Source organism: Lycorma delicatula, chromosome 2 (genome assembly GCF_047948215.1).
Source record: "Lycorma delicatula isolate Av1 chromosome 2, ASM4794821v1, whole genome shotgun sequence".
Taxonomy (NCBI): Eukaryota; Metazoa; Arthropoda; class Insecta; order Hemiptera; family Fulgoridae; genus Lycorma; species Lycorma delicatula.
In genome coordinates this window covers 117,551,165-117,579,083 of record NC_134456.1, presented here as the reverse complement: position 1 = coordinate 117,579,083, position 27,919 = coordinate 117,551,165, and the positions used below count along the sequence as shown (strand labels likewise).

The following is a 27,919-nucleotide window of genomic DNA, read 5'->3' as shown; positions in this document are numbered from 1 at the left end:
CACATATATTAAGCAAGCAGCATTTACAAACGACCTTAGTACGGGATTCAATAAGCGTTGAGGCAAAGCCTGCAGAACACTATCTGGAAGAAAGAGATCCAAGGTTAAGGATAAAAGAGTGAGAAGGAGATAGTTTACTCGCAAAAGTACCACGAAACGAGACAATCTTACCTAAAGAATGCTGAACTACTTGTCCCGTTGCTCATCCAGCCCAAAATTCCTCAAAATGGATTACCCAAGTTGGAAGCAGGACATTACTTTTCAGTGTCTTTGGATCGCTGAAGTACATGCTAAAATTTTTTTTTTTCTAGCAGCCATTTGAGGAAAAGTCTCCTTAAGGAAAACTGTAGCCAGTACACAAGTACACAGAATTATGTGGCGTACGGATCGTACTTCGTTCGGCGCAGTCAGTCCGGTGACGAATCCAGTTTAATTTTGTATACCTTGTTTAGTCTGTGTAAGTCTAATTTTAAAATGTGTTAATTATTTACACTAATAGAATAATATGTTGATTAATATTACATATTTTCATGAAGTGAATATCCTCTGAATTTACGAATGTATTTAAAGTTTCTATTATCGGGAAATGAGTCCTAAAGGAAATTCCTTCTTTTGTGTATAATTTGCAATAAAACTTTTGACATCATGGCTAATCAGCAAAAAACTCTTCTTCATCATCAATATGGTGGTAATATGGTTTAAGGCAAGTTTCTTGTACCGCGTTCGTCTCCATTTTCCTTTATTTCCGGCTGAACTTTAAAGGTCATAATAGCAGCTTCCATTTCCTTTTAGGTCGTTTATCAATTTTACGTTTTTCTTTTTAGGTCTTTATTACAGTTTTGAAGTTCAAAAAAGGTGGGTTTTTTTTTAACTTCCATTCTTTCTAGCACTTAGTTCAACGAAACACTTCTCTCACGGTATGTCTCAGCCAGTTTACTTGGCTATTTTGAACTGATGTGATTAAGCTTCTATTCTCGTTTCCTTTTACGTAATTACTCCGTTTTTGACTTTTTCCATTTAATTTTTTAATGTCGATGCTCGCATTTCAAATTTCTACAGCCTTTCTTTTTTTTTTTTTTTACTTCATGTTCGTGTATGATACAGAAACCTGAACTAGAGAAATACACTCTAAACGTAACACTTAACAAGATGCCTCTTCAACTCCAATTTACTACATAAAAACCAGTAGTAACTTATTTTTCTATTCTGATAGTTCTATGAACACTCGGAAAAATTGGTTATTTCCTTCGAATTTCTCTTATTTTTGCTAAAATGTACTTTCTTTCTACTAGAGAGGAACGGCCCATCAAGCTGGTCTAGTGGTTAAATCCTCATCGTAAATCAGCTGATTTCGAAATCGAGTGCTGGGTTGGGTTTCAATTAACAAACTTCTCAGGAGTGGTCGACTTGAGAATGTACGAGACTACACTTCATTCACATTCATACATCATCTTCATTCATATTCTGAAGTAATACCAAAGTGGTTCCGGAGGCTAAACAGAAGAAGTGAGAGTAGAGAGGAAGGTATTTTTTTAAAATTTAATTCGCATACAAAATCAACAAACTGCATTTTCATTCTCTGAATTTTTTCTAGTTTCTTCGCATCTTTTTCAAATACAATTACGCAAACTTTCGTTCTCTTTAGACATATTTCTAATAATTTTATAGCCGCTAATCGTAGACAAATAAGTAGGCTAAGTATATTTTTGTCCTAAAATATTTTGGAAATTCAGATATTATTCATGACTTTGGTTGATATTTCATTATTCTTTTTGTAAATCTATGGTACTCTCTTCTTAAATAAAACAATAAGTAAAAGCGGGAAATAAATAATAATTGTAAATATGTATGAAATAGATGAAAAATTTTCAATACCCTGATTTAATATGATAATATAATAGATATCTACGGTTCAGTTTATCTGTATTTTTTGTATTTGTTTTAATTCCATTACTACTAGTAGATAGGCCCTTGGTCATTAGAGTGAATTTACGAAATGTAATAAATCTTAGCTCTTTGTACAAGAATAAATAAAATAAATATTCGAATTACTTATAAGTGATGGTACATTTTGTAGCATTACTTTTAAAATATTCTCAAATAGATTTTTTGTACTGTATTCATATTTAGATATTCTCATTTTACAAGTAATGATGTGGAATAAATAAATAATTACGACTAATTTTTAAAAATTGGTTGTTCTTGTTTTGTACGATTGTGTAGGTCTATGTCTACTTTTATATTCTGTATAACAATACCTTAAAATTATTCAATCGCGATAAGTTACTTTAGTAATATATTTTTTTTAAATCGTGTAGGTTTAACGATTGTAACAAACTTCTGCAAAATTTGTTGACTATTCTATTTAGTTGTCGATACAGAATATATTTTCTATTGTAGTCGATAACATATCTATTTATTATTTATTTTAAAAAAACTTTCCCTTTGAATAAATTATCACAGCGATGTGTATAATTTTTTTGAACGAATAAAATAATTTTGTTTGTTTTAGAGAAATAATTTTTTTAAAGAATTAATTTATAGGGTCAACTCTTAAATTCGAAACGGTTAATTTGTAAAATATGGGGGATCATTCGGGTCGTAATGGGTTTCTAAAGATGATTTCACGGAACATCTGTGCAATATTTTGCAGTGTTTTACGCCCACACCGATCGACCTTGTGTTATAGATCGCGCAGCAGAGTACCTAATGACGCGTGCTTTTGCATTTCCCGCCAAAAGCTCAATGTACTTGGAAGGTCACAACCGTTGATGGTATTGTCGTCTGTTTATTGTTGAAGCGGAGGGATTATGTCCCTTTTATCTTTTTAATCGGAAGTTAAAATCCGGCTTAAAGAAGTACTGAATATAATAGGTTTTGTCCGGCTGCAAGTTCGCCGATCTCCTGCTTTACTGTTTTCCTGTCCATTATGATACGCGATTTAAAATCTTTCATGTTTTCACATTCAGTAAAATGTGGCAGGTATGAATGAATATAGGCGAGGTGGGGGAGGTCTGGCTGGCTAACATCTGCGCATGCGCCGACCCACTCCCTCAGTCTGGCAGTCGTACAGGCGAAAATAGCTCGATTCTGTTGTGTTCAAACTCGATAGTCGGTGCTTAAACTGTGTTCTTTCTGTTAAAAATTACTTTGCGAATGTTCCAGACGGTATTTACGGGCCGGTTTATGTCTTTGAAGTGATTTTTATGCCCCGTTGTATCGTATTATTTCGTGGGTTGGCATTCTTGTAAGGTCGTCGCTGTCTCGACTCCTACACTGAAAAACATGGCTGCTCCCTTGCAGCAGTCTCCCAGCTCAACACATCCGAAATAAAACTCGTCGCTTCATCTCTCGCTGCGACAGCATCGGCCTTTCTTTGTACCGTGTAAAATTCGGTGTTAAAACAGTGCAGACGTTATAGTGCGGTATATATTTTTATTTTAAACGCGAGTGTTGTGTAGGCACGATAGATTTTAGTGAATGAATGAACCGTCACCAGTCACAAGTATCGGCCGGTTCTGCCCGTTGATGCCTCTCTCGTACACGACCTCTCTTCTTTTACATCTGTCAGCAGGATGTTCTTTACCAGGACTCGTTGTGTGAAAGCGAATCGCTTTAGAAATAAATCCGTTCGATATTTACTGTGAAATTAGTCGGAGAATGAGAGAGATTTCTTATTTGTGTGAGACTAGGCGGAATCCCTTGGTAACTTGCCACAATTTATTTTCAGTTCCTTGAGAGGGACACAGATAGACGGAGAAACTACACAAAAACAGCCGACCAGCCTTGTGGTCGAAAACGACTTGCAAACGAATAAATAAATAAATAATTTATTTTTATAAACGGTCTGTGCCTTTCTCAGTGTTGTGATTGAATAGTGATTGTGACCGATTTGGATTTTCTGGAGTTGTTCAAAGGAATCTCACTTCTAGCTGTTTTTAAAAAGGTAATTTTATATACGTATTTCTTTTAAATTATTTACGTATAATCATCTAAATCGGTTACTCTAATAATATTTTATAACCACGTATTGGAATTTGAATAACATAACAGAAATTGTTATGTTTTGGTACTGATATAAAATTATCTACCTACTAATATAGTAAATTATAACGTTATTTTCATTTGAAGTTTTTAATAAGATTAAATCGCTACTTCGATCGTTGTTTTGTTAATTGCTTTACGCGTTAAGTTTATTCTTATCAGCGGTATGCGGCATCTGTTGATTAACAAATCCTTATGATTAAAGTCAATGAAATATGTAGTGGTTAAAGAGATTGTTTACGTTAAATATCTCATTCATGTTTTTCATTCATACATTTTGTTATAATCATGAAATAAGATTAGGGGGTGGTCGTAAATTAATGAAAATTTCATTGTAATATTCCCAGCTCTACATATTACATTTTTAATGCATATCGAAAAAGAAAAATTACTATCAAATTATTTATTTTACGAAGAAAACAACATAACCTAGACTCGCTTATAACGCCGCGTAATGTATTTAAATATTATATTTTAAAAATATTTAACAAAATTATTACTTAATCGTCGAGAATTTTAAATTAACGTTTGGTTTTGTTATTAGTATTATTTGCTTCTTTATACATTACTTTTTTGTTTTGTTTTTTGTTAATAAGTTTTCTATTTACTGCATTTAATTTGGTATTTCATGGGTTTTTGTGTTTATCATATCAGTAACTTGTCCGTTTATTTTTTTGTAATTAAAAAAAACGTGATTTATGATTAATTGTAAATAACTTAATAAGTGTTTTTAGAATAAAATAAAAAATAAAAGAAGGTCATCAACTTTTAAATATATCGGTAACGCATTAATAATAATAAATGATAATGCATTATATAATTATAACTTTTACTGTACATATTTTATTAATTATTTTATTTACAAACTTAAGTGAGAAGTAATGTTCTGTTGTAAAGAGAATTGTAATTTTTGTAAATTCTTTTTCATCGTCGTACAAAGTCGTTTTTATATCTACGAAAAGAATTAGAACTTTTTTATTTGGAATGTTTTTGAATGTCTTTAAAATTTTATTCTTAGAACTAATATTGAATTTTATTAATTTCGTATGCTAATTAAAATACATTTTTTTGTTATTTATATTGTTGCGCAAATACGATATGGATGTTATATACCCATTTAAAAAGAACTCGTTCATTTTAATTCTTATTTGGTCGTTAGATAAGTCAATGTCCTTGTGTCATTCTTGTTTTTTCTTCCGCCTTATTTACAGTATCGTTTCCTTTTTACTTTTTAGTATTAATTTGCATTTACTGTAATTTTATTTTTAAGCAATTATGATGTGATAGTTATTTATTGAATCTGTAAAATATTTGTTTAAGACTTTGTAATGCATATACACAGAAAGTTGCAGTCTTGATACTTATTAATTGCGATTTAATATTAAAGCTTCATTCTTAAAACTTATTAGTAGATTTATTAACATCAGTTTAACTTGCTTGTTTCAGTTTACATAAATGCGTATGCTTGTTGAATTTTTAAATGTGTTCTTTATCGTTTAAAATTAAGCTTAACGTAAATACCAAACTGCAAATTGTTTCGAGAGTCATATTGGTTTAAGGGCAAAATTCATTAACAAAAGCATTTTTATTTTTCTGAATTAATTATTGTTTAATTGTTTTACTCATTCAGTAACTAAAGTAGGAAATCTGCAAACAAATATTTCTTTAACGGTATGAGATTTGATTCACGTTGATTTGACAGGTTTTGGATTTTACTGTTAACTGTACTCTTAACTCGGAATTATAGAAATACCTTGAAGTTACAATAGATTACTAAATTATTTCTTGTCTTTATTTTATGTAATATCTTAGAAAACATAAATTAAATAATTTGTAGTGTTGATTATTTTTTGTACGGAGAAATCCAGATGAATGAGTTAAAAAAAACCGCAGATATTTTTACTGAATTTAGTATATTTTCCTGTTAGTTTAGTATAATTTCTTCACCTTCTTGTTTGTTTATTTGTGTTTATTATTAATATAAAAAATCATAAACTACTCGCCATCATATTACGTATTATTTGGTTGCGAATTGTAATTGAATTTGAATCTAAGATTATAAATTTAAATGTTTTTCAAGTCTATCGCGTTTCGTCATATTCAACGATTATTATTTATGTTAATTACTTGTTCGGCCAAGTTTACCTCCTCGTTTTTTTTTTTAACTACAAATCTAGAACTACTTTTAATCTGATTATTTATCAGAAATATTCTGAAGTAGTATAATTTTTTTTTTTACATTTCTCATTAATATTTTGAATACCTAGTTTCCATTTCAATTAAAAAATTAGTAAACTATTAGTAGAAAACGACAATTAAAACTTAGTAAAAAAAAAACTGCGTTTTGTTTTTTCTTTCTTATTAGTTTAATTGAGGATTTGTTAGGAAACTCCAACAATTATCCCATAGGTGCAAACTAACTAAATTTTTTTTTAGGATGGTTAATATTTACTAGTATTTAGAAATTAAGCTTTTTCATTCCTGAAATAGTAGAATTATATTTTATACTACTATATATTTTACCAACTATTTATTTTATTAATATTGTTTCATGTACAGTATTTTTAATATTTACTACAAGTACCTTAATTTAGGCGAGAAAATTGACCAAAGAGTGAGCTCTCACAATCAAAAACAGTCCAACTACTTTATCACTTTCTTTTTTTTGCTCCTCCTAAAAAAAAAAAAAAAAAAAAAAAAAAATATTTAATCTAAAATATCATTATAAAATGTGTACTAAATTTAAAAATGAAGTACATCAAATCAATACAAAATAAATCATAGGCAGTTTATTTTATAATGGATGGATTATTTTTATTGAAGACGAGCCAAAATTATTTTTGTACGGCTTGCAAATATTTATTTTGTGGTTTGTAACTGGACTTGATGACACGAACTGCTGATTTAAACCTGATTCAGCTTTAAATTAAAAATTTTTATTAATTTTTTACAATGTCGCAAGAAATACTTGTTTCAAATTTAAAAAAAAAAAGTTTTGAAAGATGGATTCGTTTGTTGTGGGTGTATACGAATACAGTAGTAATTTTATTTTAATTTCCTATCTCGTTTTGTTTAATTTTTTATATTTTTAAGTAATTGTTTTAGATTTATTGTTAATGTGATGTTACTATTTCCTTGAAAAGCCTGTTATACCAAATAAGTTTTCCCCTGTTATTAACTAGAATACGTGTACGTCTATTGTTAAAACAATAAAGAAAACTGGTTTCAGATGTGCTCCGTATAAGGTCAGTGAGCTGTCATCATATTTGCGTGCGTGTGTTTATATTGTGTGCAAGCACGCTCGCGTACCTTTATTTTATAACTACAAATATGTTTATTTTTTATTACGTTACAACGGAATAATTAAGCTTTATTTAAAATTAAAAGCGGATAAACCTTTTAATATTGTAATTTATAAATTTACGCCTTGTTGCACGTTTTTAAATCGCATTGCTGTATGTGAAAATTTATTTTAATTTTGCTAAAATTTGCTTATAATATACATAATTAATGTAAATTTAATGTATAAATGTAATTTGTAGCATTGTTAATTTATAGTATTAAAATGTTTGATAAGAATGCGAGTAGAATTTAAATTTACTACACTACTTGATAGAATTTTATTAAATGAGTGCTTTTAATAATTTTATCTAGGTTTTTTGTTTACATTATTTAATACGAAATGTTGTCAATCTATATAAAATAGATAGCCTCTTTTGGACTGATTAAAAAACTATTTATAAATTGGCTTCCCGTAAATTAAGCGGAGATTTCATCAATCTAAAGAAAATTTGTCTTCCTGTTTGTTAGCAACTGGTATAAAAACAGCTGACCGATTTTTAACTAAACTTTCAACATGATTTTTATCTGGGTTCGATCTACAGCTTTACTAATTTGATTTTAAACGACCTATTATTTTCTCGGTTTTTACTGCGATCAAACAAAAATTAAGATTAGTTCTATTTTTTGAGTTAAATTCTCTGAAACAAGGAGGTTTCATGAACATATTGTCCACCAGTTTTTAAAAAAAAATATTTGTATGTAATTATTGTCGAACAAAAAAACAAAAAACAAACAAATGTGAAATATTTATCAGTTATTTTTTTTTAACGTAAGATTATTTTTAATTTGATTAAAATTTGTCAAAGTTGTTTAAAAAAAAGTTAAAAGTTTTGTATTATTCTTATATTTTACGTTTTCATGATGTGGAGTTTTTGAAATTTATACCAGGTTTTAAAAGTTATCCTTGCAAAAATAACCTGAAAAGAAAATCCGATATCCTTTGTATTTTAACAGTGAAATCCTTTGAAATGCAAACGAATGTTTTTATAAGTTAGTTGGGTTTATTTGTTTCATAAATTAAGTATTAACAAAAATAGGATTAACATGTTTTGTTTTAACGTGTAAAGATTAGCTACAGCATTTATATTAAAGTATTGTTTAAATAAATTTGTAATTCACGTTGGCTATAATTTTAATAAGAGTACTGTCTGAATTAATTAATTTATACGTAATTGTATGAATGACTGAATAAACTCTTGCAAGGTTATTTAAATCGGTTACCGTTAGGTCACCTGCATTATGGTCATGATTATTGAAAGTTTATATCTCAAGGCCGTTCATTCAGTACCGACTATTCTTTTACTTACCGTGTGTAAGTACGTGTATAATACTAGTATATATAGACCTATACATATTTTTATTATTTTTTTATTTCATAGAAAAATTTATTATTATTCTTCCTCCTTAGATTCTTTTAAAGACATTTACCAAAGATTTATTTAATTTTTTTTTATGCTGTTACAATAGTTAAAAAAAAAAAATTTAATCCGAAATGGATTGTAAGTACCTTTAATTAAACAATTTTAAATCATACGTTAATGTTAAAGTTTCTTTCTGCAATATTATTAACAGAAAGTAGAAATATGTCATTAAATTTAAATATTGTTAGTCTGTGAAACGTTTTCGTCACATCTAAATACGTTTTAAAATATAGGAATTTTTATTTCATCCGTATTATGTCACTATAGTTTGATTAATTCACTTTCTAATCCACATTTAAGGTTAAACGCTTTAATTATAATACTTTATTTCCGGTAATATCTTTTTAATTCCATTCATTACGAATATAATTGTGAAAATGTTAAACATTAAAATATTTTAAGCTCAGTTAATATATATCGAATAACATATAAAGCTCTTGTCTGAATTCAGTATGTTTCTAGGTGTAGCAATATTGAGTTATTACAGTTTATGAGTAATGCGTGTAAATTACGAAAGGTTTTGTTTTAGCGAGAGATAATTTACAGAATAAATTGTATTTTTTTTTTTTTTTTTATCTAATTTGCTGCTATGATTCTTCTGTAAATATAGTGTGTAAATAATTGTGGAATTACAGTAATATTTAAAACATTGGGGGCTCTAGTCCCAATTAGGTTCTACATTTTTCACATCCTATCTAAAAAATTATTTCTCGTCTGCGGCTGTAATTAGGCATTAATTTATACTTTTCAGTTGCCATATAGATATCCTAAATATAAATATCTATTGGTAAATTTTATTTAAATTAATCAGTAGAATGGATCGTAAATTCTTTTACTTTTAGTTTTTATTTTATGCTTGTTTTTTCATGTAACTTCCTCAGTTGCATTTTGAAATTGTGGATCGTTCATCGTGGTTAGTATTGTGTCTAGCACCTTATTACAAAACTCTCCTGACCTACTGGAACATTAATTCCGTTATCTTAAATAAATTAAAAATATTCTTAGATTCTCAGTAGTATTTTAGGTGCATCTTCTAATCCTTTATACTGCTTCTTCAAATAATCGTGCATCATGGGATAATTTCTGGAAAGTGAAATATTATTTTATTGGAAATTTTAATTAATGAAATACACTACTGTGTTAAACGAATTTAAGGAAGTTTTAAAAGTTGTATGTTATTATTATAAACTATTATCGATATTCAGTCGGTTGACGAGATTCAGTAATTCTTCATTAATTATTATTTTTTCAATGTCCAACAAAATAATGTTAAGTTAACTGACAAATTGTTGGGTTATTTCTCTAGATCTTATTTAGTTGTCTTTAATAGTTTTTTGTATTTCTCCAGACTGTTAAAACGAAAAAGTATTGTTTTGTTAAACGCATGACTGTTTCAGGTTTTTCTTTTTCTAGTTTTGAAATTCCCTCAGTTCAAAAACTTTGTGGTGCGTGCATGCGGGTGTGCACGCGTACCTTGGTTTGATTTACGAAGTTTAGGTTGTAAATAGTTTTTTCAAAAAGAAATAATAATATTCTGAAAACACAACACACGGTTTTATCTTATTTCTGTGAATTAGACTATCAAAACGGAAACGTACTATCAAAACACATCCTCGTACTTCTAAAAAAAAATATTATACATTTCTGAAACAGTTTTAATTTGCTCATTTAATTTTTATTTAAAGATTTTTAATTTTTTTCCCAATAAATACGGAATAAAAAAAAGGGTGGAATATTATTATAGTTATAGGGAGAGAGGTAAGGAATAAGTTTTTTATCTATTAATGCAGTTCTGTTTAAGCAACCAAAAAACTCATTTCGTTTTTAAAATTTTTATAATTTGTACTTTATTATAATTTTTTTTTTATTAACTTTTAGTTGTAAAACTAATCAGTTTTGAACTTCAATTCAACTTCACTTTCTTAATAGTAATGCATCATATATAGATTTTTTTTTTTTTATTTGATCTCGTCAGATAAGCTTGAAGCTTGTGCGTGAGAGATAGAAATGGAATTCGCAGCGTATGAAAAATGCCATGCCTGACCGGGATTCGAAGGATGACCTCCGGATGAATGGCCGAGACGCTACCATTCCGCCGCGGAGATTGGCAATATTATTAATCTCTTTTGCTTAAATTAATCCCATCGTAAGAATTATATACATATATTCTTCTTATAAATTAGTCGATTAATTCGTCGCAAAAGCTAACGGCTTGTGCATGAGATATAATATGAAATATCTGTAGCATATGAAAAATGCCCGCCTAATCTGGATTCATGCTCAGTACGTTACGGATGAAAGTCGAAGACGCTACCACTCAATCATAGAGGTCAACAATAAATAATTTTTAACTTATCAGTAGGGAGAGGAGTTAGATTTTAAATTCTATGCAAATTACTTAGGAATTCAACAATATTTTTGGCAGATTCATAATGTTAAAAAGCAATGTCTGATGATATTAAATAGTTATTTTCGGTATCAGTTCTTCTTTTTATATTTCACCGATGAAGTGTGAAATGTGTTACTTCGTAGAATCGCAGAAGAAACCTTTGTTTAGTTTAAATAAATTTGGTCATTTTAGTCCCGTTAACATCGGCATTAAATTAGTTTTTTTTTAAATTTATTATGTTCTGTGTAATTCACAATTTTAAGTAAATTTATAAAAATGTTATTTTATACTGCTATTATGTCAATATATGTCATTTTAAGAAGAGAAATTTTTTTATATTCATTAATTTTAAAAAATTCATAAATTATTATTTTAATGGATGCGAAGGTTTATTGGATAGAACAAGCTTGTTATCTTCCCAAAGCGAAATTAGCCCCAAATTTCATTTTATGATAAAAACAGTATCTTAAACATTATCTTGAAATATGAAAATTGTAAATAAAATATGACAATCGTGTCATATTTTTCGTTTCAAATTTCAGCACTTTTCTGTTTTTCTCCCCCCCCCCCCCATCTATGACATTAATTTATTAGTAATAATGTGTAGTTTTAGTTAGACAATATTAATAATAATATTATTGTTTCGTTTAATAGCGTAGACTGTTTCGCGGTATTTCCTTTTTTTCTTCAGGAATTATTAAAAAAAAGTAATTTGCTGTCTTATATGTAAAAGAAAAAAAAATTGAAAATTTGCTTTTATCATAAGAGACTAAAATTTATTTGATAACTTTATGTTATTGGTCGTCACGCCGCCTAGCAGACTACAAGATGTAGGCCGATAAAACTATTGAGTGTGGAAGGGTGGGTGTCGGTTTGTGGGAGACCATATTGATAACTCGACAGCGTTATCACAGGATGCTCGTTTTCTGCTGACCTCACTTCCTTTCCTCTTATAATTCTTGATATGTACCCCTCCCATATTCTCGGCCTTTTCATCTTTACCTTTGACTTAGCACAACAATTAAATAGAGTTTTACGGCATAAATTCATTTTAAACTTGTTTGATATGTAGGATTAGGTTATACCATCGAAGTTATGAAGTATCATTACTTACTCTGTTATTAATTGAAAAAATTTCGATTATATATATAAGGTAGTTCAACTACCGTATTTATTCGAGTACCCCCGCATTTTTTTCTTAGAATTGGAGAGAAAAAAAGGGTGCGGGGCTTACTTGAAACAGCCTTTAGCCAGATTAATTTATGTTACGTAAACGTTTCCTTAGAAGTACCTAAATTTAATCACATAAATATAGTTACATTAGGCTTTCGTTTATCAATACCGGATGCCGGTTATACAGAATATATCCTTAATTATTAACATCCTGTTCATATTATGGATAGGAACGAAGTTACGGTATTTTTATAAAACTGATTTATTCCGTATAGGCTGCATCCGGTTCTAATGACACTACAGTTACAGTATCAGTTACCCATCGTCGTCTTGTCTATTCGCCATAGTCATTGTACTGTTTGTATATGTGGACGGTTATGTGCATTTTATCTGTTTAGTTTATCTTGTAAAGTTTAATACGGTGATTTATTTTAATTACGGCATTAAAATGAGTACAAAATGACAGCGTCTACGATATTTTGCAGTAAATGAAAAACTGCGCGTTATAGAAGAGGCTGAAAAAATCGGAAATCGAGCGGCAGGAAGAAAATTTGACGTTGATGAAAGCTGAATTTGAGACTGGCGTAAGAAGAAACAAATTCTGGTGAAAGGCACTGGTAATAAAAGGGCTTTTCGTGGCTTAAAACCAAAATACACAGACATAGAAAAAAATTGTATGACTTTGTTATGGAAAAAAGGAAATGCGTTTTCGCTGTCACGACAGAAGTGTGTCAATCATATGCTCGTGAAATCGTTAAATCATTGAATAAAGTTGATTTTAAAGAAAGCCGTGGATGGATAACACGATTTTTTCCACGAAATGATTTGTCAATAAGACGAAAGACGACTATTTCTCAACGAATTCCAGACGCTTATGAACAAAAAATATTACATTTTCACAAATACATAATAAATCTTAGAAAAGATAAAGGCTATTTGCCTTCTCAAATAGGAAACGCTGATCAAACCCCCGCATATTTTGAAATGTCATTTGACAAAACCGTAACAAAACAGGTGAAAAAAGTGTTACGATTTGCACTGGTGGTAATCAAAAACAAAGGTGTAGTGTTATGCTTTGCATTACTTCTGATAGATCAAAATTTCCTCCGTACATTGTTTTTAAAAGAAAAACTCCTCCTACCGTACAGATAAATGGAGTTATTATCAGAGCACAGGAATCAGGTTGGATGGACGAAACCTTAATTTTAGATCGGATCAGGTATGTATGGCAAAAGCGATCAGGAGATTTACTTAATAGAACAAAATTCCGGAATGCTAGTAATGGATATTTAGCGGGGGCATACGACTGATAAAGTGAAAGACATTTTAAAAAAGGGTATGACAGACCAAGAAATAATTCCAGGTGGATTGACATCTCTATTGCAACCACTAGATGTCTGCATTAAAACAACTGTACAGTAAATGGATGGCTGATGAAAATTTCTTTCTCACGCCTACAGGAAGAATTAAACGCACAGATTTTAACCGGATTTGTTTGGATAAAAGATTCTTGGGAAGGTATTTCCACGGAATTAGTAAGGAAAAGTTTAAAAAAATGCGGAATGTCTAATAAACTTGATGGTAGTGAAGACGATCACCTTTGGCAGAATGAAGTGGAGACTACCAGTAACTCTTCTACATACATTGACGGTGGGAGTGATTTATTAAAAATAAAATCCCATATTAAAAAGCGTATTGAAATGATCCTTTTCAACGTGATACTTTCTTTTCGTTTTACTGGCCTACTGATTCTGAACTAAACTAGTACTTACAGTAATTAATTATTGTAATTTAAATGAACGAATTAAATGCTTTACTTTCTGAATATTTTCGTATTTTTTATCATATCTGTTGCACTTTAAAATACCGGTATATACTCGATTTATTTTTTTTCGATTTTCGGTCCGGAAAATCGAAATGCGGGGCTTATTCGGGAGCGAGGGGTACTCGAATAAATACGGTACTTTGTTACCTGTGTGTAGTGGTCGGGGTACAATCAACTCTTTGCTTGAGCCGTGACACAAAGTCGTTAGTTGAATCAAACTACCTCAAACATATTGAAAATCGATTTAAACTACGTCCTCTGACGCTACACAACATTTAAATCAAATATAGTATTTGTTTTTTGAGAGCTCGAAAAATTTACTTGTAAATTAGCAATTAGTTTTTCAGTATCCAGTAAACGAAATTTATTTTTTATTACTTTTTTCCTGTTTTCTTAACAGTTTGCTGACAATTTTTAGAACATTGAGCGTACTATATATTCTTTTTTAGAACTCGTGGAAACGTACTTCCGGAAAAACTAGTTTGGGAACTATTGTCCATTTGTGAACTTGTAGTTTTTTTCTGGAAGGAAAGTTTTACTTATTCAGAAAGTAATTCGTATTTTAAATTAGTTTTTAAAAAAACTGACTAGACTATTCTGTTCTTATACTATACCTATTTGTTCAGATTCCGAAAAAAACATGTTAACTAATAAAAATTACTATCTGTACACATTGTTTCTTCAGTCGTTGGATTTCGTCTAAAAGAAAGTCGATGCGCATTGCAACATTTATCTGTTTATAATACATTTTATGTACGGGCAATTGGTTGATTATTACATATTATAACTTGGTGGTGGTATTTACTAATCTTTTTAACGACGAAGCTTCATCGTAGTTTTATCGATCCCGTTGAGAATTTTATGGATATTAATCGTATAAAATAAACGATTGCTCTGTATTTGAAAATTAATAAGACTAATTCTCAACAAACAGCTTATTGAACTTTCACTGAAGTATAATCTAATGAATTTTTTTTAATTTTACGATTTCATTTGGAATGTAGATTGCTAAATAAGTAATTGAAATTAATATTAATTTTTATTTTGAACTACATGTTATTTATATAGGATTTTATCTGTACTATGACGCTGTGAAAATTGTTCAAGTTGTATACTTGAAATGAGTGACTGTCATATGAAGTTTCACAATTTTCATTCTACATATCTATCGGTTGGCGTTAATAATAAATGTTAAACTACTAAGATGTTGTCGCAATAATGCACATTTTTCACATGTATGTCTTTCCGAATGCTTATGGTTGAAGAAATTGTTGAAAACGCAGTGGGTGCAGTTAAGCCCTTTCGTTTGTTCGCCTGTGTGTGTACGTGTGGGTAAATATTAGTTTTGGTCGACGGTCGGCCTGCTTCGGCTACCATGTGTGCTGCTGCTGTCGCTGTCTGTGTAGGCAAGGAGTGAGATGGGTCGAGAGAGTAGAGAAGTTAGGCCGGACCGTGACGCGGAATTAAGAACCCGCAGAAAGAGTGTGGGGCAACCGGATGTTACGTAACCGGCCCCCACCGTGGCTGTGCTGCATCGCATTAGAGAGTGCCTACATCCTCTCTGTTCTGTTCACTCCGTTTCAACTAAACGGCTTTAGCCGCTTCTGGCCGATCGAATCGACTGAACAGTGAACTGAACATTCTTATTCTGTTTTTCAGAACTCTCTGTCTTTTTCTCTCCCCTTCCTTCACGCAATATCTCTTACTCTCTCGCTAACTACTGAATGACTGAATTGCTTTTCTTTCATTCATTCCAGGACGGCGAAACTCTGTCTCATGTCTCTTTGCCAAGTGCAATCAATGTCGATTGTGAAATAAAAGCAGTAGCTTGTAGTTCGATTTGATCGTGTTATTTTCCGACTCTTTCAGTATTATTAAATGTTTGAAATGAATTACGATATATTTTTTTTTAAATCGCAACTTCAGTTATTTCGATGTAACTTTATTCATCTTTTAGCTACTGCGTGGTTTATTTTGAGTGACGTAGTTACTTCATAGATAAAATTTATAAAACTTCAGTTTTTATAGGATAATACACCAAAATATTGAAGTTACAGTATTTCCTGTTGAAAGAAAAGTGAACGTTTTTTTATTTGTGTTAATCAATTAAACTTTAATAAATTCGTTTTGTTGCGATATCAAAATTAAAGTATATCTTTTTATCGTTAGCTACTACGAATTTATTTGACCTATTTATTTTCATTTCTAATGTATCATTAAGTTATTATTCGACTCCGAAAGAAATTTGTTGACGTGAAATTTTTTTTGCCGGATTAATTTTACCATGTTATACGAGGTTAGCGTTCGTGAATTTTGCATTCATCTGGTTCTGAACCCTGCTCGAGCTAAACTATTCTGTCTAGGATGGTTTTAGCTATCCTAGAAAATATTCTAATCGTATTTTTGTGGTGATGAGTGGAGAATTAGTATGGGTTTTAGTTGTTGTCCATCGTGATGGATGAAATGTAATTTAAAATCTCTTATCGTCAATCCGTTTCTATTTCAAAATGGACCGGGCTCTCAATAAAAACCGTGATATCTTTACTGTGATTATATCTATTTAGATTGAAAAACTTGGTATCGCTGAAGTAAACCCAGATCGTACTTCGATATAGCTTCTACCAAAAAAGAAGTCTTCTGTTACTGCATATTGCGTATTCATCTCGGTGTTCTCATCAATTTACTCATGTTAAACATATCCTGTAAATCGTTGTTTTGTAATTAGAATATACAGAAATATTATTTTATCTCTGCTGTAGAATAATTTCTATTGTTATCGTTCTTTTTTTTTTAAATGAGCTTACACTGAATGATTAGAGCTCCTGGTTCTAGTCTATCCGTTTAAAAAAAACAAAAAAAAAACATTTGATTGCGTGTGCAGTATATTAACTGTTTATTTTATGTTAATTTACTTTCAAATTGTAAAACCTTTATTAAAAATTCCGATTGTGTATATCTTTTTGTGGATTGTCGGTTTAAGTTGGACAGTATTTATTTATGTTAATTTTGTAATGATTGTTGGGATTGGAATGTTAAACATTACCTTGAATCCAATAACTCTGAATACACGCGCGCGCGCACGCACATACATCCTGGTAGTGTAACACAGTATTAGCAAGATATTTACTGATGGAATTACATAATTGACGTAAAACAGACTATTTTATGTGTATTTGATGTAAAACAGAGCATCTTTCTATATAAACTTGAGTTGCGTTAGTTCAGCATTGCGTTAATTTGCGTAGATTCCTATCTAATATTATGTGTAAACTTATGGTTCATTCTTTTTTTTACCTCTTTGTGTCATTTGTGTTACTATAAATAAAAAATATCTATTAAAAAGACAAATTTTAGTGTAAAAATATGGTTCTACATTTTTACATTCATTTTGATTCTAGATTCGAAGAGAAATCTTATCGATGATGTGTTAGAGTGCAAATCGAACACGATGAGTTTTTCAAATCCAAGTTACCGTTTATTTTAAATTGATGTGATGTTTTAATCTGAAACAGTTTAAAACTATTTTAAATTTCCTTTCTAAATAAAATTAGCCCTTCGTGAGAATGTATTATTTTTATAATTAGATTAATAAATTTAATTATTAATCAAAGTTAAATATTTTTTGTAAAAAAAAAACTTCAGGTTAGTTGTAATGCTTGATTATTATATATTACATGAAATTTAAAGTGAAGCCCTGTTTAATTGATGTGAATTTTTACAGACGTAAGGGTACAAATATTTGTTTTTTAAATAACATTTTTTTCACTTATCTTGTATGCTTACAATGTAGCAGGCGATATGACACGTTAGTTATGTCGTGCGCGAATAAAGGAAGATTTTCTTTTAGCCAAGTATGAATTATGGAAGGGGTATATTTAATGCTGTAGATTGATTGTTCATTGATTCTATATATTTTACTGCGATCCAAAGTCCACAGCACTCTTGTGTAATTTAACTATCTTTACGGTAAAAGATCGAGGAAGATTTTAATTTAGCTTCCAATATATTTTAAACTACTTAAATTAATGTATTTTGATTTCCTTACAACTAAACCCTATTTTATACCAGTGTAAAACTAACAAAAAAAATATGAAAATATGACCTGTTAAAGCTGCCTAATAAATAATTTTTTCTCATTATGTTTACCCAGCTTAAGCGTTTGTCGACAAACGGAGCTCCATTTAACGATTATTTTTCGAGTAAGAGCTCTTTTAATTAGGAATTGTATTTTAGTTTTTTAAACTTATGTTCATTTGATAACCTTGAAAACCAAATATATGTACGAATTAAAAATAACAATTATTACGACGGTGTGAAGTGATATTTGAAAAAAAACATTTGGACAAAGTAACTGTTGCGGTTAAATGAAAATACTGTGATCACATAATAACAGACTCAGTGTTAGCTACATAACGAAAGAACGAACAGCTGTTCTTAATATAAGACCCCTAGCTAATCATTTTCTTGTATGAATTATTAGCACATCGCTTGTATTAGCGCGATATATTTAATTAGATTTTTTATTTACAAATATTATCTAGTCATCCGTGTAATAACTACGTTTATTTTTGTATTATTGTAATATTTTCTTATGTAGCTTACCAGAATGAACGTTTGGATTTAAAAAAATAGATATTACTGATTGAAATTGAAATAATTTAAAAAAAGGGTCGATAACTGGAAAACTGTTGATCAAATATGCCCGTATATGTTTTAAAAGTAGAAGAAACGATTTGTTATTAAACAGTTAATAGGAGGAAATATTTTGTAATCTAATTTTCGTTCTTCGCGCCGGCTGAAAAATATTTAAAAAGGTACTTTTTTAAAAATAAATTTCAGTTATAGGATGAAATTATAGTTTGACTATATACAGTAAATGGAGAATAAAAGAAAGAGTTGGTTTGATCTTTACCTTATCATGACGCGAATTATTGGGTTTCCAAATCCGTCGGTGATTAATATGGCGCTACACTATTAATTGCATCCATTTGAGCTTTCGTTTAGCTCATTAATTCCCAAACTTTTTCGCCCACCTCCCACACAGAATCAAAAGTTTTCTAGCGCCTCCCAAAATCTTTTGATCTTGGGTTGAGCTGAGAGTGGGTGATACATGTTGCAGTCTCAATCTTTAATGATTTCAATATCTCGGCCCAAAATATGAACAAAAGCCAAAAGCTGCGACGCTACATAATTATGAAGACCTCATAATTTGTTATTAACGGTAGATCAAAGCTCTTTAATTTCCATATTTATTTGTATCAATACATTCCTTAGATCGGGAGATATGCAGCATTAAAGACAAAAATGGAATATTCTCTTTAAAGTGGAATATTTAGGTTTAGAAAAATCGTAGTCATACAAAAAAAGAAATTAATGCTAAAGTCTTAAGCTTTTAAATGATTTTATGCACTTTACTGAACAAATTTCGTTTCCCCCATGCACTCGATCACACATGAAGAAAAACTTTCAAATTTTTAAAACTTTTCTTCCGCAGATTTTTTTTTAATTTGATGATTTTTAAAATCTGAAGTATACTGTCAAAAATTAGAGTACTCAAGCTTTAATTTTTTTTATTCGCTTCTCTAAGCCTCTTGGTTACAAACTTAAATTACTTTGAATACAAAAATTTTTATCATAAAATATAGGTGTCACTTTAATTTTTTGTACTAGTGTAGTAGATATGAATTTCAGTTTGAAATATCAGGAAAACATAATTTTTGGCTTTTTTTTTAATCAGCTATCGCATTCCTAGACCGCCTGAACGCCTTCAATTTTCTGTGGACCTTCTACCGCCCCCCCCCAAGGCCTCCAGCGCCCAAAAGGGGCATTATCGCCCACTTTGAGAACGAATGGTTTAGCTGAACCTCACTTATTTTTTGTGACAATTTGTTTTGGGAATGTATTCAAAAATTGATAAAAAAATTTGACTTCTTTATGATAACTGTTTTGCATTTGTAATATTATAAGTTGAAGGTTATTTAAAACAAAATTGATATTTTCTTAACATTTAAGCGTTGAAAATGTTATTCAACTGTTTATATTCAATTGAAAACGATATGAGTTTATCCTAGATGTAAATTCCAGACAATTAAATGAATTTTCTTATTGAATTTTTCATTTAAAATAAATTTCATTTGTTAATTACGTAATTATATAAATTACATCCATGTTATAAGACGATTAATGTAGTTTTACAGAAGAAATTAATTTTCTGGAAATAGAAAGTATTGTTTTTGGTAAAGCTATTTTAGTTTTTTAAATCGTTTATTTAAATGATGAATGAAAGTTCCATGTTTAGAGTTATTCTTTATTGTCAAATTTGATTATTGTTAAAGAAATTATATATATATAGTAGTAATGATAATTAATTCTTTGCAACGTGGTTTTTCATTGTTTTTTATATTGCTGATAGAACATTTCTATTGTAATTCTTCCCAAATGATAATTCACATATCAAGGTCATGTTGCCATTTAGCATAGCATTTTATTCAGCTGTTTCTTATCTGTTCATGTAAATTTAATTTAATGAATTTCAATGTCAGCTTTTTATTTTTATTTAATTTCTGAATCTAATTCTCCTCTTTAAAATCAAATCGCGACTACATTATTTCTTTTCTGTTGAGGGCTTTTGTTTTTCCAGGATTATTAATCCAATATTCCTGGAAAAATTCCTCCAGGACCAATTCCTTTTATAAGAAGATTAGTTAAAACCAGAATTAATTCAATTAATCATATTAGTAGAATAAAAAAATAAATTATTAATTTTGTCTATGTGTGTATATATATATATATATATATACGAGAATATATCATTTTTATTTACTTATTTTTTACCAATTATTTTATAAAACTGTATTTTAATTTTAATAAATTTAAATAAAACTATAAGAATTTCAATAAAAAAAAAAATCTGATGTGTACCACATGTCTTCCTTGTACGCTTATTAAATTACATATACACATTTTTTTTTTTTTTTTTTAATGAAACATAAAATTTTATTTCATTAATAACTTCTGATATTTTTTTCTTATTTTATTTTTATTGTTATTATTTATCGAAATTTTTGTCTACAATCGGAGGTTAATTACTACTAATAATCAATATATTTAAATTAAAAAAAAAAAGAAAAGGAGACGAAGTCTGATTAGAGCCGATGTGCCGTTCCCTTGTAAGATCCAAATATTTCATTAATAAAAATTTTATTTGGCTATAACTCTGGAACCAATGAAAATCAGTACAGCTTACGATATATCGTTGAAAAGCTCTCAATAGAACTTATTACTGCAGTTAAGAAAATGTCTAAAATCTACATTTTTTTGGATTTTGGGCTTTTTTGAACACTTTTGGTTCAGTCGATTGCAATCAAAAGAGGAGGTACACAACTAGATATTACAACAGTCTTAAATATAAAATTTCGACATCCTAATCGTTTTTGAGTTATGGGAGATAAATACGTACGTACAGATGTCATGCCGAAACTAGTCAAAATGGAAATTTCCGTTGAAATTTGAAAACCGAAATTTTTCGCGATCGCAATACTTCCTTTACTTCGTACAAAGGAGTAAAAATCTTCTTTTTTTATTAAAATGATTGATATCAAAACTTATTACAAAGTCAGAAACAACAATAATTATTTTACAAGAAATCTTGAATGTTAAATATAAATAGAAAAGAATAAATATTCTGAAGGTGTTGTATATAGGATGCTGACGTATTATATCTTGTGATGTGGCTAAATTTCACACGTGTATGGAATAATATTGCTTTCAACATTCGGTATTTACATATTATTTTATTGTTAATGTATGACAAATTACGCTACTTCAATTACGCTTTGTAGCAATATTTTTTCTTAAGAAGATTGGTCACTATTATATTTGGTATAAACTTGTTTAAAAATAAATAAATGGTTAGCGTTTTTAAATTAATTTTATTTACAGTAATATTGTTTCTATTAGTTAGTATAATTTATTAAGTAAAAACATTTTAGATAATTAATTTCTCCTGGTGTGATACCTCTTTGATTTGTTTATTGTTTGGTTAAGCATCGAAACATTCCCGTGTACATCGTTTAAGGGTGTTTTTATTATTAGCATTCGCGCCCGAGGACGTTTGTAAATAATTTAATTAGCACTAGTACATATTTGATTTTGCGTTCGTATTTATCGTTTTATTTACTGTTCATCTACAAATTAGATTGTTCGATTATAATGTATTCATGAATTAGGGTTGTCTGTATTGAAACAGGTAGTATGAATTTAATGTAAATGGAAAACCTATTTAAAAAAAGAGTGAAACGAAGAAAATCTAAGAGAGATAAAAATAGAAAGATAGTAGTATAAATACAGAGGAGTTGTCGGGTTAATATGATATTTCGGCGTAATTTATGGGAAGTCTCAAGGAAGTTGAGGAGGAGGGGAGTGTTTCGTGGGGGCTAAATATAACAGCATGAATAGAGGCTGGGCCTGGTTCTACTACCCACGTCCAGCACATTCGCTGCCCACGACCTGAAAACATCGCCTCTGCTCTGATCTCTCTACACTCTGGTAACTGACTTCAAAGGTGGACCTGTTTCTTTTTTACATCATGAAAACAACCAACATACGATAGATAGATTCGTAGATAACTAGATGGATTGTCAGATAGATATATTAGCTTGTACTGTCATTTAGATTTCTTCTTAAAAATGTTGTTCATTTATTTATACTTAATTTACATTTTATGATCATAACACCTCAACTTTTTGTGTGATCAATAAATTTCTTATTAATAAATAAACAAATAAATCTATTCACGTGTAGCTTGTTTACTTAAAGTTTTCTGTAGACGATCGCATGCCAATTTTGTAAAGAAAATATATCTACCTAGTATCTTATTAGAATTTTTCAAATATCTATTATTTAATTATTAATTAGTACATCATAAATATTTAATCGGTAATTATACTTTACTTTCCTGTTTTATTACTCTTCTTCATGATCTCTTTAACTTATACTCCACATAAGTGCGCGCACGCACAAACATAGAAAGAGAGAGTGTGGGCACGCAAAATGCACACGATAATTAATGAAGAAAAAAACATTGTATAGAACTTGTTTTATTACGTTCAACGGAAGTTAATTGTTATTTAATTTACATTAAGGTGCATTCATTACTAATGTGTAGCTAACTGGCTGCATAATCTCTTTACAATATCCATACCCAATTTATATATATATATATATAATAAATTTATTATATAATAAATATATTTATTTATTTATTTTTATCGAGTACAGATAATGCATACCTACAATTGTGCATATGAGAGCTGCTTTTTTCGGTTGGTTGAGTTGTTAAAATTACTACGTTTATGAATAACAATCTCTTTTTATAATCGGATAAAATAAAAAATTAATATATTTTTGGAAGGTTGAAATAAAAGACAAAAAACTCAGAATTACATTTATGTTTGAATAAGTGATTGAACTACTTACAAATTCTTTTTTTAAAAGAGAAAATTGAATTAATCAATAAGTATCAGTTGACCTGGAAAGAAATGAGATGAAATAGATAAAATGAAGGAACTGGATTGAAGATGGTAGTTTGAGAAGCTTATCTCATGGCAGCTTATTAAAATTAATGAAAAGATTTATTAATCCAGTGAGATCTTTTGTGATATTTTGTGCCTTATTATTATTATTCTGATCTATTGTGTCTTAAGAAACTCTAGTCGGGATATATATATATATATATATATATATAAATCCTTTTCTTTTCTTAATTAGTTGGTTCGTATATCTGATAATCGTTTGGACATGATCTTAGCTAATTAGTAATTATTTAAATGTGTCGGCTATTTGGCGGAATCGAGTTATAATATCTTCCAATTTCAGTGATTGCTCTCATAAATAAGGTTATGAGAGTGAAGGAACCAGCTACTCAATACCAACCCATCTCTTTGTGTTACGATGGTTAAAGAGGTCCAGCTTTACCCGGTAATCGTATCGATTCTAAGTTCAACTTTTTTACAGAGTGAAAATACCTAAAGCAAGAAATGCATCCGCTATTGTACGCAAATTTCAGTGTCTGCAAAAAACATTACATAATTAGCGACGAATCGAGTTAGTGAGTACCCAATGAAACTAAAAAAAAAAACGATTCAAGGTTAAGTAAACAGGATGCATACTGAGAAACAGGCCATCAAAGCGGCAAAGGAATTTATCCACAGTGACAGTGAAACCACCTACATAATCAATCCTTCGGGTTTTAACTTCCCATATTTTCCTCGTGAATTTAGGGTATCATGTCCCTGAAGGTTCATCAATTTATTTAGCAATCATTTTGTGATATTTAATTCGGATATTTCGCAAATTGGTTTTCCCTTTAACACTTCACTTCACTGAGCCACTGAAGTGGCTCTGAAGTGTTAAAGGGAAAATGTCTTCTTCATCCTCACAAATTTTGTGGTGTGAAGAGTTATCCAACTGAATTATAAACTGTTCTGCCAAATACCCTCTGAATCTGCCTGAAGTATTAGCTAGTCTTCTCGTAAATAGAAGAAATAATTGAATAAAGATACAATATTTCTATATAATTACGATAAAGTATCGGATAAGTCGATTCGGTAGAATTCCTTTCTATAAGACTCTTTCTAGTTCAGTAATTGATCCGTGGACAATTTATTTAAATTGCGTCAGTTATTGTTGAACTAGATTTAAATCTTCCTTACTTTATATTTTACATTATTTCTATAATTTCAATGTAGCTAATATTCCTACATTTTTAAAAGAGAATATTCCTTCCTTTGAATATGACTTCCAAAAACCGAGTAGAAATTATATAAGTATAATATTAAATTTTGTTTATGTATCTATATATATTTAAATATAATTATATAAATTTGAAGGTTTTATTTATTTATTTCATTAATTGGTTGTGATTCTGCTAAACGAATTTATTTATTTTATTGGATATAGAATATATTTAACAAATTTTACAAACAGTTGTTTTTTTTTTTATTTAACCTCCGGATCCATCGTTAGGCATTCTTCAGTTGATGAATGATTTGTAGCGCGTCTGAAAATGTCATGCCTGACCGGGATTCGAACCCGGGACCTCCGGATGAAAGGCCGAGACGCTACCACTCGCGCCACGGAGGCCGGATTAAAACAAGTTGGAGTTAGTTAAAATTATGTGATTAATTATTTATTTGTCACCTGTTAAAAAATAAATTCTTTAAATATGTTTGAAAATTAATTAATTTAAAGTAAATATTACATTTGTAAATAAATAAATAAATTTATTTTAAACTGAACAAGGAAAATTCTATGTGGGGCTGGCATTTTCTAATTTAGTGGTTTCATTTAATGTTTTTTCTACCTCACAAAACGGATTTTCCTACATACTTGAAGAAACAATATTTATTAGTACTTTGAAGCTAATATTAATAAGAGTTCTAGTGTTTGGTCTAGTGGTGAACTAGACGTCGTAAATCAGCTGATTTCGAAATTGAGAATTCTAATTCTAAGATTCCAATCCTAATAAAGGTAGTTTTTATTCGGATTTGGATACTAGATCATGGATACCGGTGTTATTTGATGGTTTCCCGTTAAAGCCCATCAGGACCTTGAGCGGGGGGGGGGGGGGGGTGTGGCGACCGGAAGCGTCACACAAAGCGAGTGTTTTTCCCTACGGGGTTGGGATGTTCTTGTTCTCTGATGATTGGGTTTCAATTAACCATACGTCTCAGGAATGGTCGACCTAGTTCAAGATTACGCGTTAACCGGTACATCACACAGGTCTTGATGAATGGCTAATAACATTAATTGTTGGTGCGACTGTAAATAAAGATTAGCTGGAAAAAACCTACATCTATTTTATATATAATTGCTTTGAAGGGTTAAGTATTCAGATGTTACTTTATGCCAGAACATGGATACAAAATTTTGAAATAACCAACTTTCCAGTGATTTAAAATTGTCTTTGGATCATCCGACAATTATCAAAAGTCTTGTGAATCAATACCAATCGCGTATCTTACTCTCAGGAAAAGAATGATCCTATGAAATTTTCGGGAGGAGTTAATACGATTATTAGCATATTAAATTTATATTCACAGTATTAATATATAAATATTTGCATTGAATAGTTTAATCAGCTTATATATTTTTAAGTATCAGTGTAATATATTATGCATTATTTATTTGATCAACAAGTTCTTTTTTAATTATTTAAAATATTGAGTGGGCAATAACCTATATTATAAAAATTAATACTTGAATATTGTAGGCTGAAGTTGGAGGTAATCTCATATCTGTTGATAACTGTGTATAAAATTAATACTGCAGTAATTATATCAGAAAGTATCACAGGTGTACTGTTTGTTATATAATATTTCTTATATTGTGATTGTCAGTCTGGATTGCAGAATACACAGAAATCAAAATCATTTATTAATACTACCAAAAATTGTCTATTACTTTCTTTGTTTTATATTTGTGATTAAATTTTAATATTAAAAAGATTTTTTCAACATGTGCGCACATATGGTGGTTTCGCCTACTCATAAAGTTTGATTGCGTATTTATCCGTTGCAAGGCTTGATCGTGCAAACACACACAACTTCATTCATTCTTTTCCCTCTCTTTCTAATACACTGAAACCTTGAATCGATTAAAAAATTGGACCGAACTGAAAAATGATGGAGGTAAATTTAATTTAATATTGATTTTATATAAATGGCTATTTTTACTGGTCTCAGATTTTTTTTTTGTAAAATTTATCAGTAGCTTAACTTTATGTTATTTTGATGTGGATGACCTGATCATGTTGGTGTTTATACGTTACCAGCGTTACGTCTGAATAGTTTTGGCAAGTGTAATCGTCTTAGAGATGTTGTTAGAGCGTTCAAGTTAAATGGACAATGCTTTTCTCGAATTATAATATTCTTTGTTTTACGTTATTTATATTGTACTTTATATTTTTAATTTTACTAATCTAGTCCAAGTTTCCTAAATCTTCATCGTGTCATATCTTTAACTGATGATTTATTATATCTCATCTGAGATTATACATTATTTACAGTTGGCTGTAGATATAACGTTAAGATTTACAATGATACTTTACAGGTTCATAGAATATATCATTCATCTCTTTAAGCATTTGTTTCGTAAAATGTTTTTGATATCTTGCTGAAAAGAATAGATAGTCAGAATGAATATGTAAAATGTTACTTAAACGGTTAGTCCTTCTCGAACTCCCCTACACAATCGAGTATAAATTTGTATTTCCTAGGTATTAGGAAACTCAGTTTAGCCCAATATGTACTTCATTTATTAGCTTTAACGTGTTGGATACATCTACTTGCATTACAATTCCGAACAAAGCTTTGCCATTTTTTTGGAAATCTCTCTTTCGGTTGTTTCTTGATAAGGCGTCAAGATTGGTCAATTAAAAATCGTTGATCGTTAACATGTTGCTTCTATGTGGATAAAAAAACACCGATCATCAGCAGTTTCCTACTAGATAGATCCCAGCATCATCAATATGGACGAAGCAAAATTAGACCTACATCGACAGAGTTGAATACGGACAAGAAAGTATTGTAGATAAGGGAAAAGGATGATATACCCTCAAAGGAACACAGTTCGAAAACAACCCGACCTAGAAGAAAGTTCAAGATCCTCTCCAGGTTGCGAGATACCATCTCGCTGTTAGTAACTCTGAAAATCGGTCCTATTTAT

The 27,919-nt window shown here is 29.8% G+C and overlaps 1 protein-coding gene across 1 annotated transcript in view; it reads left to right on the top strand.

Moving 5' to 3' along the window:
- Positions 1 to 3,069: 3,069 nt before the first annotated feature.
- The window catches only part of sty (sprouty signaling antagonist), a 105,271-nt gene continuing 80,421 nt past the window's right edge, over positions 3,070 to 27,919 (top strand). The window contains exon 1 of the mRNA XM_075356155.1: positions 3,070 to 3,946. The gene's annotated coding sequence lies outside the window, so the exon portion shown is untranslated. The remainder of the gene's footprint in view (positions 3,947 to 27,919) is intronic.